The sequence below is a fragment of the Triticum aestivum genome, chromosome 5A (assembly GCF_018294505.1).
Source record: "Triticum aestivum cultivar Chinese Spring chromosome 5A, IWGSC CS RefSeq v2.1, whole genome shotgun sequence".
Classification (NCBI taxonomy): Eukaryota; Viridiplantae; Streptophyta; class Magnoliopsida; order Poales; family Poaceae; genus Triticum; species Triticum aestivum.
Window position 1 is genome coordinate 554,154,883 of NC_057806.1, and position 13,860 is coordinate 554,168,742.

The 13,860-nt window shown below is 41.5% G+C and overlaps 1 long non-coding RNA gene across 1 annotated transcript; it reads right to left on the reverse strand.

The window, feature by feature from the left end:
- Window positions 1-9,802: 9,802 nt before the first annotated feature.
- Window positions 9,803-11,733, reverse strand: LOC123107656 (uncharacterized). The gene is made up of 3 exons (XR_006451716.1): window positions 11,331-11,733; window positions 10,715-11,091; window positions 9,803-10,069 (listed from the first exon to the last, which is right to left on the reverse strand). It is a non-coding gene; the product is annotated as an uncharacterized lncRNA (long non-coding RNA).
- Between the last annotated feature and the right edge of the window lie 2,127 nt (window positions 11,734-13,860).

The window sequence follows — 13,860 nt, forward strand, 5'->3', positions numbered from 1 at the left end:
CCAGAGATACCTCTCCGTTTACACGGAGTGACAAAATCCCAATCTCGATTCGTGCCAACCCAACAGACACTTTCAGAGATACCCGTAGTGTACCTTTATAGCCACCCAGTTATGTTGTGACGTTTGGCACACCCAAAGCACTCCTACGGTATCCGGGAGTTGCACAATCTCATGGTCTAAGGAAATGATACTTGACATTAGAAAAGCTTTAGCATACGAACTACATGATCTTGTGCTAGGCTTAGGATTGGGTCTTGTCCATCACATCATTCTCCTAATGATGTGATCCCGTTATCAACGACATCCAATGTCCATGGTCAGGAAACCGTAATCATCTATTGATTAACGAGCTAGTCAACTAGAGGCTTACTAGGGACATGGTGTTGTCTATGTATCCACACATGTATCTGAGTTTCCTATCAATACAATTCTAGCATGGATAATAAACGATTATCATGAACAAGGAAATATAATAATAATCAATTTATTATTGCCTCTAGGGCATATTTCCAACAGTCTCCCACTTGCACTAGAGTCAATAATCTAGTTCACATCGATATGTGATTAACACTCAAGGTCACATCCCCATGTGACTAACACCCAAAGAGTTTACTAGAGTCAATAATCTAGTTCACATTTACCATGTGATTAACACTCGATGAGTTCTGGGTTTGATCATGTTATGCTTGTGAGAGAGGTTATAGTCAACGGGTCTGAACCTTTCAGATCCGTGTGTGCTTTACAAATCTCTATGTCATCTCCTAGATGCAGCTACCACGTTCTATTTGGAGCTATTCCAAATAACTGTTCTACTTGGAGCTATTCTAAATTGTTGCTCCATTATACGTATCCAGTATCTCTACTCAGAGCTATCCGGATAGGTGTTAAGCTTGCATCGACATAACCCTTTACGACAAACTCTTTTACCACCTCCATAATTGAGAAAATTCCTTAGTCCACTAGTTACTAAGGATAACTTTGACCGTTGTCCTATGATCCATTCTTGGATCACTCTTGTACCCCTTGACTGACTCATGGTAAAGCACACTTCAGGTGCGGTACACAGCATAGCATACTGTAGAGCCTATGTCTTAAGCATAGGGGACGACCTTCGTTCCTTTCTTTCTATTCTGCCATGGTCGAGCTTTAAGTCTTAACTTCATACCTTACAACTCAGGCAAGAACTCCTTATTTGACTGATCCATCTTGAACACCTTCAAGATCACGTCAAGGCATGTGCTCATTTGAAAGTACTATTAAGCGTTTTGATCTATCCTCATAGATCTTGATGCTCAATGTTCAAGTAGCTTAATCCAGGTTTTCCATTGAAAACACTTTCCAAATAACCCTATATGCTTTCCAGAAATTCTACGTCATTTCTGATCATTAATATGTCAACAACATATACTCATCAGAAATTCTATAGTGCTCCCACTCACTTCTTTGGAAATACAAGTTTCTCATAAACTTTGTATACACCCAAAATCTTTGATCATCATCAAAGCATACATTCCAACTCCGAGATGCTCACTCCAGTCCTCAGAAGGATTGCTGGAGCTTTGCATACTTATTAGCATATTTTAGGATGGACAAAACCTTCCGGTTGTATCACATACAACCTTTCCTCAAAAATCGTCGAGGAAACAATGTTTTGACATCCTATCTGCAAGATTTCATAAATAATGCAGTAATTGCTAATATAATTCCAACAGACTCTTAGCATCGCTACGAGTGAGAAAGTCTCATCGTAGTCAACTCCTTGAACTTGTCGAAAAACATCTTAACGACAAGTCGAGCTTTCTCAATGGTGACACTTACCATCATTGTCTGTCTTCCTTTCAAAATCCATATGTACCTAACAGCCTTACGACCATCAAGTAGTTCTTCCAAAGTCTACACTTTGTTCTCATACATGGATCCTCTCTCGGGTTTTATGGCCTTGAGCAATTTATCGGAATCCGGGCCCACCATCGCTTCTCCATAGCTCGTAGGTTCATTGTTGTCTAGCAACATGACTTCCAAGACAGGATTACTGTACCACTCTGAAGTAGTACGTATCCTTGTCACCCTACGAGGTACGACAGTGACTTGATCCGAAACTTCATGATCACTATCATAAGCTTCTACTTCAATTGGTGTAGGTGCCACATGAACAACTTCCTGTGCCCTGCTACACACTGGTTGAAGTGATGGTTCAATAACCTCATCAAGTCTCCACCATCCTCCCACTCAATTCTTTCGAGAGAAACCTTTCCTCGAGAAAGGACCCAATTCTAGAAACAATTCATATTGCTTTTGGATCTGAATTAGGAGGTATACCCAACTGTTTTGGGTGTCCTATGAAGATGTACTTTATCCGCTTTGGGTTCGAGCTTAATCCTGAAACTTTTTCACATAAGCGTCGTAGCCCCAAACCTTTAAGAAACGACAACTTAGGTTTCTCTAAACCATAATTCATACGGTGTCATCTCATCGGAATTTTGTGGTGCCCTATTTAAAGTGAATGTGGTTGTCTCTAATGCCTAACCCATGAACGATAGTGGTAACTCGATAAGAGACATCATGGTATGCACCATATCCAATAGGGTGCAGTTATGATGTTCGGACACACCATCACACTATGGTGTTCCAGGCTGTATCAGTTGTGAAACAATTTCCACAATGTCTTAATTCTGTGCCAAACTCGTGATTCAGATATTCATCTCTATGATCATATCATAGATCTTTTATCCTCTTGTCACGACGATCTTTCAACTTCACACTGAAATTACTTGAACCTTTCAATAATTCAGACTCGTGATTCATCAAGTAAATATACTCAACATCTACTCGAATCATCTGTGAAGTAAGAACATAACGATATTTACTGCATGCCTCAGCACTCATTGGACTGCACACATCAAAATGTGTTACTTCCAACAAGTTGCTATCTTGTTCCATCTTACTGAAAACGAGGCTTTTCAGTCATCTTGCCCATGTGGTATGATTTGCATGTCCCAAGTGATTCAAAATCAAGTGAGTCAAAACGGTCCATTTGCATGGAGTTTCTATATACACCAATAGACATGGTTCGCATGTCTCAAACTTTTCAAAAATGAGTGAGTCCAAAGATCCATCAACATGGAGCTTCTTCATGCGTTTTAAACCAATATGACTTACATGGCAGTGCCACCAGTAAGTGGTACTATCATTACTATCTTTTGGCATGAAAATGTGTATCACTACGATCAAGATTTAATAAACCATTCATTTTAGGTGTAAGACCATTGAAGGTATTATTCAAATAAACAGAGTAATCATTATTCTCCTTAAATGAATAACCGTATTGCGATAGACGTAATCCAATCATGTCTATGCTCAACGCAAACACCAAATAACAATTATTTAGGTTCAACACCAATCTCTTTGGTAGAGGGAGCGTGCGATGCTTGATCATATCAAGCTTGGAAAAACTTCCAACACATATCGTCAGCTCACCTTTAGCTAGTCTTCGTTTATTCCGTAGCCTTTTGTTTCGAGTTACTAACACTTAGCAACCGAACCGGTATCTAATACCCTGGTGCTACTAGGAGTATTAGCAAAGTACATATTAACACAATGTATATCCAATATACTTCTATCGACCTTGCCAGCCTTCTTATCTACCAAGTATCTAGGGTAATTCTGCTCTAGTGGCTGTTCCCCTTATTACAGAAGCACTTAGTCTCGGGTTTGGGTTTTACCTTGGGTTTCTTCACTAGAGCAGCAGCTGATTTGTCGTTTCATGAAGTATCCCTTCTTGCCCTTGCCCTTCTTGAAACTAGTGGTTTCACCAACCATCAACAATTGATGCTCCTTCTTGATTTCTACTTTCGCGGTGTCAAACATCGCGAATACCTCAAGGATCATCATATCTATCCCTGATATGTTATAGTTCATCACGAAGCTCTAACAGCTTGGTGGCAATGACTTTGGAGAACCATCACTGTCTTATCTGGAAGATCAACTCCCACTCGATTCAAATGATTGTTGTACTCAGACAATCTGAGCACAAGCTCAACAATTGAGCTTTTCTCCTTAGTTTGCAGGTTAAGAAAGTCATCGGAGGTCTTATACCTCTTGACATGGGCACGAGCCTGAAATCCCAATTTCAGCCCTCAAAACATCTCATATGTTTCGCGATGTTTCAAAAACGTCTTTGGTGCCTCAACTCTAAACCGTTTAACTGAACTATCACGTAGTTATCAAAACGTGTATGTCAGATGTTCGCAACAACCACAGACAACGTTCGAGGTTCAGCACACTGAGCGGTGCATTAAGGACATAAGTCTTCTATGAAGCAATGAGGACAATCCTCAGTTTACGGACCTAGTCCGCATAATTGCTACTATCAACTTTCAACTAATTTTTTCTCTAGGAACATATCTAAACAGTAGAACTATAGCGTGAGCTACGACATAATTTGCAAAAACCTTTTGACTATGTTCAGGATAATTAAGTTCATCTTATGAACTCCCACTCAGATAGACATCCCTCTAGTCATCTAAGTGATTACATGATCCGAGTCAAACTAGGCCGTGTCCGATCATCACGTGAGACGGACTAGTCATCATCGGTGAACATCTTCATGTTGATCGTATCTTCTATACGACTCATGTTCGACCTTTAGGTCTCCGTGTTCCGAGGCCATGTCTGTACATGCTAGGCTCGTCAAGTTAACCCTAAGTGTTTCGCGTGTGTAAATCTGTCTTACACCCGTTGTATGTGAACGTTAGAATCTAACACCCGATCATCACGTGGTGCTTCGAAACACGAACTGTCGCAACGGTGCACAGTTAGGGGAGAACACTTCTTGAAATTGTTGTAAGGGATCATCTTATTTACTACCGTCGTTCTAAGCAAATAAGATGTATAAACATGATAAACATCACATGCAATCAAATAGTGACATGATATGGCCATCATCACTTTGCTCCTTTTGATCTCCATCTTCGGGGCTCCATGATCATCATCGTCACCGGCATGACACCATGATCTCCATCATCATGATCTCCATCATCGTGTCTTCATGAAGATGCCTCGCCAACTATTACTTCTACTACTATGGCTAACGGTTAGCAATAAAGTAAAGTAATTACATGACGTTTAAGTTGACACGCAGGTCACAAATAAATTAAGACAACTCCTATGGCTCCTGCCGGTTGTCATACTCATCGACATGCAAGTCGTGATTCCTATTACAAGAACATGATCAATCTCATACATCACATATATCATTCATCACATCCTTTGGCCATATCACATCACATAGCATACCCTGCAAAAACAAGTTAGACGTCCTCTAATTGTTATTTTGCATGTTTTACGTGGCTGCTATGGGTTTCTAGCAAGAACGTTTCTTACCTACGCAAAGACCACAACGTGATATGCCAATTGCTATTTACCCTTCATAAGGACCCTTTTCATCGAATCCGATCTGACTAAAGTGGGAGAGACAGACACCCGCCAGCCACCTTATGCAACTAGTGCATGTTTGTCAGTGGAACCGGTCTCACGTAAGCGTACGTGTAAGGTTGGTCCGGGCCGCTTCATCCCACGATGCCGCCGAATCAAGATAAGACTAGTAACGGCAAGCATATTGAACAATATCGACGCCCACAACTACTTTGTGTTCTACTCGTGCATAGAATCTACGCAATAGACCTAGCTCATGATGCCACTGTTGGGGAACGTAGCAGAAATTCAAAATTTTCCTACGTGTCACCAAGATCTATCTATGGAGAAACCAGCAACGAGTAGAAAGAGAGTGCATCTACATAGCCTTGTAGATCGCTAAGCGGAAGCGTTCAAGTGAACGGGGTTGATGGAGTCGTACTCGTCGTGATTCAGATCACCGATGATCCCAGTGCCGAACGGACGGCACCTCCGCGTTCAACACACGTACAGCTCGACGATGTCTCCCACGCCTTGATCCAGCAAGGAGAGAGGGAGAGGTTGAGGAAGACTCCATCCAGCAGCAGCACAACAGCGTGGTGGTGATGGAGGAGCGTGGAAATCCTGCAGGGCTTCGCCAAGCACCTACGGGAGAGGAGGAGGTGTCACGGGAGGGAGGGAGGTGCCAAGGGCTCAGGTATGGATGCCCTCCCTCCCCTCCACTATATATAGGGGCAGGGGAGAGGGGGGAGGCGCAGCCTTGCCCCTTCCTCCAAGGAAGGGGTGCGGCTAAGAGGGGGGGAGGAGTCCATCCTCCCCAAGGCACCTCGGAGGTGCCTTCCCCTTTTAGGACTCTCCCCTTTTTCCTATATCTTGGCGCATGGGCCTCTTGGGGCTGGTGCCCTTGGCCCATGTAGGCCAAGGCGCACCCCCTACAGCCCATGTGGCCCCCCGGGGCAGGTGGCCCCACCCGGTGGGCCCCCGGGACCCTTCCGGTGGTCCCGGTACAATACCGATGACCTGGAACTTGTCCCGATGGCCGAAACAGGAGTTCCTATATATAAATCTTTACCTCCGAACCATTCCGGAACTCCTCGTGACGTCCAGGATCTCATCCGGGACTCCGAACAACATTCGGTAACCACATACAAACTTCCTTTATAACCCTAGCGTCATCGAACCTTAAGTGTGTAGACCCTACGGGTTCGGGAGACATGTAGTCATGACCAAGATGTTCTCCGGTCAATAACCAACAGCGGGATCTGGATACCCATGTTGGCTCCCACATGTTCCACGATGATCTCATCGGATGAACCACGATGTCAAGGACTCAATCAATCCCGTATACAATTCCCTTTGTCTAGCGGTATGGTACTTGCCCGAGATTCCATCGTCGGTATACCGATACCTTGTTCAATCTCGTTACCGGCAAGTCTCTTTACTCGTTCCGTAACACATCATCCCGTGATCAACCCCTTGGTCACATTGTGCTCATTATGATGATGTCCTACCGAGTGGGCCCAGAGATACCTCTCCGTTTACACGGAGTGACAAAATCCCAATCTCGATTCGTGCCAACCCAACAGACACTTTCAGAGATACCCGTAGTGTACCTTTATAGCCACCCAGTTATGTTCTGACGTTTGGCACACCCAAAGCACTCCTACGGTATCCGGGAGTTGCACAATCTCATGGTCTAAGGAAATGATACTTGACATTAGAAAAGCTTTAGCATACGAACTACATGATCTTGTGCTAGGCTTAGGATTGGGTCTTGTCCATCACATCATTCTCCTAATGATGTGATCCCGTTATCAACGACATCCAATGTCCATGGTCAGGAAACCGTAACCATCTATTGATTAACGAGCTAGTCAACTAGAGGCTTACTAGGGACATGGTGTTGTCTATGTATCCACACATGTATCTGAGTTTCCTATCAATACAATTCTAGCATGGATAATAAACGATTATCATGAACAAGGAAATATAATAATAATCAATTTATTATTGCCTCTAGGGCATATTTCCAACACTGGTAAGGTACACATCAATTACATGTATATCATATATACCTTTAGTGTTGCCGGTCTTCTTGTCCGCTAAGTATTTGGGGCAGTTCCGCTTTCAGTGACCACTTCCCTTGCAATAAAAACACTCAGTCTCGGACTTGGGTCCATTCTTTGGCTTCTCCCTGGCAGCTTGCTTACCGGGCGTGGCAACCCCCTTGCCGTCCTTCTTGAAGTTCTTCTTACCATTGCCTTTCTTAAACTTAGTGGTTTTATTCACCATCAACACTTGATGTTCCTTTTTGATCTCCACCTCCGCTGATTTCAGCATTGAATATACCTCAGGAATGGTCTTTTCATCCCCTGCATAGTGAAGTTCATCACAAAGCTCTTGTAGCTCGGTGGAAGCGACTGAAGAATTCTGTCAATGACTGCGTCATCCGGGAGATTAACTCCCAGCTGAGTCAAGCGGTTGTGCAACCCAAACATTTTGAGTATGTGCTCACTGACAGAACTATTTTCCTCCATCTTACAACTGAAGAACTTGTCGGAAACTTCATATCTCTCGACCCGGGCATGAGTTTGGAAAACCATTTTCAGCTCTTCGAACATCTCATATGCTCCGTGTTGCTCAAAACGCTTTTGGAGCCCCGGTTCTAAGCTGTAAAGCATGTCGCACTGAACGAGGGAGTAATCATCAACATGTGACTGCCAAGCGTTCATAACGTCTTGGTTCTCTAGGATGGGTGCGTCACCTAGCGGTGTTTCTAGGACATAATCTTTCACTACAACAAAACAGACTTTAAGTAACACAATCTTGTAACAGATAGAAAAATGTGTGACAAGGAAAATAACAGTAACACATCATTGTGTGTTGCACGACAAGCAGTAACACATAGTGTACCAGACCCCCAAACGTGTTACTGAGATAATGACATAGTAACATATAAGTTCGTGTTGGTAAGAATGTGTTACTTAGTATTCACAGAGTAACACATAAGTATGTGTTGGTGCGTATATGTTACAAATGTAGTGTAGTAACATATAATCATGTGTTGATATTGTGTTACAAGCTCTAACATTGGGGAAATAGAAAAATTAAAATCAACCGCATACGTAGATCATGAATACCTTGACACATAGTTCCCACGTGTCAACGTGATTTTTCTATAAATAAGTTTTTGTTTTGGCAATATAGTTTTCATTCTTTGGTCAATGTCATATGAAGAAACAATACAGTTTGGTTGTAAATACTGAACTATTGAGTATGGTTGCAATGACTATCCTATTAGCCGTATTTTACATGAATTTTATGATGACTCAAAGATCATAAATGCCAAATGCACACTTTAAAATGACCTTATAAAATTAAGTATTTGACGACAATACTCGCGAAGGAGTGGAAGACCAACAACAGATGCGAGCTTAACTTTTGAACATAGTTTCCAAAACATGGCTGAACCAACGGTCAGAGGGGGAAAACCGAAACCGAGGCCTCGTCCAATTTTTCAGGTAAGTCGGTCTTTTAGCGAAAAACCAGTGAGTATCAAGAAAATCATGTGTAAACTAGGAATTGAACCATTGTCCTTGAGCCAAGGCAAGCCCAACGGCCCAATACCAACAAGGCTAGGTGCAATTTGTGATTTCAGAATGAATTAGAACCAATAATGAGTGGTTCATTTGGCAAGAGCTCATGTTTTTAGAAAAGTAACTTAAACATTCTTTTATTGTCACTATTGAATCATTCCGCGCATTTAAAAACCAAATCAATAAAAACAAACCAAACCAAACAAATTTTACGATTTTTATAGTCTCTGGTTTCGGTATGGTATGAACTTCTATACCTTTTTCAGTTTTCGTTGTTACGGTATATGACGAAAAACTGAACGCTCACCAAATAAAGTGAAGTAAAAAAGTATATTTATATTTCTTGAGGCAAACAACTATACTAAGTAATCATTTTTATTGTACAGGCGTCGGATGACTTGCTAATCACGCCCATTTTTCAAAAAAAATCTTGGAATATAGTCATTTTTCTCTTAAAAATATGCTAATCACATCCTTAACTAATAAGGCACGACTCCATACCTTGACTGAACGTGGTTTGTATAAGAAGAAAACAATTTAGTACTAATCAGCAATCTAGTAGACCAGTGTAGCACTAGAATGAAACCTAGAAAAGAAAGTTGTTCGTGTGCTAGTAAACATATATTTTTCAGAACACCCACACACTCCAGCTAGTACAGCACAAGAATCGTCCGTACCAAAAAAAATACGAGTGCAAGCCACAGAAGTCACACACGCAAAGGATGGTTCACAACAGCAAAGAAGAAAACATTGAATCAGACGTCGAGGGTCTGACACCAAACAAACATCCCACATAAACCAAAACATCAATTTCAAACAGACATAAGCTTAGTTTGAAAGATGGTAAATTTGACATAATAGTTCTTTGACAAAAATGTGTCTATCTATTTCCAATGACAATCCGTCTTACATAAAGCTTAACTCAGTACAAAGTTTCGTATTTTTTTCAAGCTTCATGTTTGAAGAGCAAAAACTATGCAGACATAAAAATGTCCTAAAAGAGCGCATAGCTTCATGCACCCTTTTAGAACAATCCTTCTAATCTCCGCTGGCAAAATTTCCTAAAAAATAAGATTCAATGAAGTGCTTGAGCAGAAGTTCATTACAAGTCAGAAGAGTCAAGATAAATTCAATACATATATGGTCTGTAATTATAATATACTGTTAACTCAGTGCTTTATGGTAGAACATGAGATTTCCTAGTTAACGCTAAGTTCATATTTGTAGGTACAGATAACATGTATGATCCGGCACATACATGCTTAACCGTACAAACTAGACAGAAACACAAGAGGGCCAGCAAAAATAGTATTGTGCATCATGACAGAGTGAAATATACCAGCAAAACAACATTTATATCTAGGAAACGGAAGCTCAAGGAAAAAATGTATCTTTATTAAGAGGGGAATCCCATCTCATATAGCTTCAGAAAACAAGTAGAACATAACATCTTGCAGAGCTTTAGAAAGCAAGTAAAAGGCACGAGGCCAAGCACAGAGCTACTGCTACATATCTTAACAATGAATTATTTTAGTCGTGGATGAAATTTTGCATAATATCCTCAACCAAGTAACTGTCAGGACTGTAAGGATGAAGTACTCAAAGTTATCTAATCCACAGTGGCAGCATCAATGGAAAATATAAACGAGAAACTTCTAAAGCAATAAAGAAAAGCAAAGGTTGGGTTTATATGTTTAATGGCTGACCTCATTCCTCCAAATACCCGTCTGGAACTTTTATATCACGAAGTACTTTGCAAAACTGTTCCTTCTGTTTTTTTGAGTTCCCCAAGTAACTATCTGGAACTTTTATATCATGAAGTACTTTGAAAAACTGATGCTTCTCTTTCTTTGACATGGTATAAGAAGCAGCTAGAAGAAAATACTCGTCGGTAGGTTTATTTTTAGGATGTAGCTCTGGCCTGATTTTCATGTCCTGCAGGTCAAGTCGTGCCTTAAAATTATTCTTTGACTTGCCCTCTATGTACGCAAAGTCAAGAAAACCAGCTACACCAGCCAAGCATTCCTCACTTGGTCTAGGAGAAAGCAATAGCTCCTTTATAGATTCTAAATCCATTGATACACTGTGTAACAAAAATAAATATAGTAACTGCGTTGAGTGACAGGGGGCAAAAATAACATATCTGACAAGAATGCAGTGGTGGATTTCAAAACAGGGCAGTCCACCAAAAAAAGTGGCAACATATATGACATGCCAACGTTCTGATTAATTTAACAATAGCACATACAAATAGATCAATATGGTCTTACATGCATACTAAAATTATCAATTTTGCATAAGAGAACTGTACATAATTAATACCTTTAGAAGTTCAAAGAAGACTATGTGGCCTTGTTACTTTGGTAGAGTGGCACTGTTAGAGTAACTTGTTAGAATGGCAAACAATCACACAAATCGTTATCATGTCACTGGTCAACTGTTCATGTACTGGATATAGTAAATTATGTGTATGATTTCTCATGACCGTGTTTTCATGTACTGGATAGCAAATATGATAAGAATCAAACAAATGGTAATTACCAAATACCAATACCAATATCTAATTCTTTTCTCCAATACCTCTCATTATTTATCAACAATTTTCATCAGGACAGCAAAAACAACACAGTTTGATTCTGTACTTCAAAAAAATCACATATGGATGCTTTATGCTAGGATAGATTGATCATTGATAGAAGAATGGGGAGGCACAGAAGAGCAGAGAGAGATCTTGCCAGCGTCGGCCGAGCGTCCTGATCTGGAGCGGAGGGAGGTCTAGAGGTGCCGTCGGGTGTCCTGGTCGTCCTGGTTGGCTGCACCTGGACTGGCCAAGCGGAGGGAGGTCTGGCAGGCGCTGTACTAGAGCAGGGTGGTCAGATTTGAACCAGGCGGCGGCGTACCCTCCCCCCAGGCGCCAGCAGAGGTTGCGCGGGACAGCTGGATGCGGGAGTGGCAACACGGGGAGGTGCGGTTGTGCGGCTGCGCGGGCGGCGAGTCGGCGAGGGAGGGGCGGTCCTGGCGGCGAGGCAGGGGCGGCGGCGGAAGGGGCGGCAGCGCCCGATAGGGCTGCTTCGTGGGGGAAAAGGGACTCCAATTGGGCCGTGAACCCTACCAAATAGGGGTTTTCATATATATTTTTAGCATAATTGTATCATGTATTAGAACTTTTTGTCTCAAAAAAATGTATTAGAACTTTTTTTTTGAACATATGTATTTGAACTTTGAAGTAGTGCAAATCGCTTGGTTCGCCAGTTTCATCAGATAAAAATAAAAATAGTCCGGTCAACTAGTTTTTCCTTGTTTTTTTCTACGTCACTAGTTTCTCCTGGTTTAGTAGCATTGATGGTTTAGAGCATTTAATCAAGGCCGTTGCTAGGGGTGGTCGATCGATGCAAGGTCAATCGTCTACCTCTTGGGACGTTGGATCATGTCCCAATGTACAAAGGTTTATGTTCACGAAATTGGTCATCTTGTCTTTGTCTATCATACGCATCACACGTCTCGTGAAAGGGCCTAACTGACAGTCCCGTCATGGAGAGACGTTAGTCCCGCATTCTATTTTAGATCCGACTACTGGTATGGTCGATTTCTTAAACTATGGGTGTACCTGGCCTCGTCTCCCTTATTCTCTATCGTCATGGAGGTGCAAGCAAAGGTGGAGACTGGACCGATGTGCAAACCTTTCGCATCTGTCGTTCCAAGGGTTTTGAAGGTTTCTTTAGATGTTCATTATTCAATCCTATGCCACCAAGCAGTTCTTCGCGCACAACAAAATTGGCTCCTCTTGTTGGAAGTTGGTTTCATGGGAACTTACTGATATGTGTTCATCCCGGTGAGAGCTATGTCGACACAACAATGACGAGACCATCTATGATAGCTTCGTCAGGGTCTACTCCGACCATCGCTACCAATGTTCACAATCATCTGTTGTTAGTACAACCTTCACCGATGTTCTGGGTGCCGCTAACTGTCTCGGGGCAGAGAAGCATGCTCCATTTGGCTGCCGGGATAGCAGACCAAGGATGCATATGGTTCTAGCTAGTCGTCTTCAACCTTAATGTTTTTTTATATCAACTAGTAGATCATAATCTCACGCTTATAGTAAATCCACATTACCATACCACATCACAAGTAAATTTATGGTTTGATCCCTTGCATGCTAGGTAGGGTACAGAATTATAGTGTGCTCGGGGCACCCGGTTTCCCGTGACACCGTCAGTAGCCCCTGGTCCTACCATTTGACGAGGGTTGTAAATAATGTTGCGTCGATCTACTTTGAGCTAGAGTACGGGCATAGATTCTCTAGAATGTCCCCGCTTTGATGGAGCTTTCGCGCGTTCTTTTATATAGATGCAATGCTTGGTAGTTTCATAGCTATTTATGGGGGATGTGATACGATCAGATGATTCTTCAATTATGGAAAACCTATCTTTCATAATTGATGAATCTCTCGCATAGATAGGTCCCTTACTCATAGACATGTAAACAATTAGTATGGACTAATAAGGTATAGTTTTTGGTCATGGCTAGCTTGATTAGATCACACGATGGGAGGGGTGCTCACACTTGCATGTTGTACACTATTCATGAGTACATACACGTTCTTAGTATTTACAAGTAATTCAAAGCTATTCATGAGTACATGCCACTAATTTTGTAATTGTATTGTATAATTTGCATACTAAATTTGATTGAAATGATACAAAAGATTCCTATTGACCATACAAACAACCTCGATCTTAGTGACATTTTTATTTAAGATAATCTTGAGGGCATTTCCAACAGCATAAGTTCTAACTAAATATATTTTTAGCAATATAAACTAAATAAAAATGAAATAAAGTCCAATCCA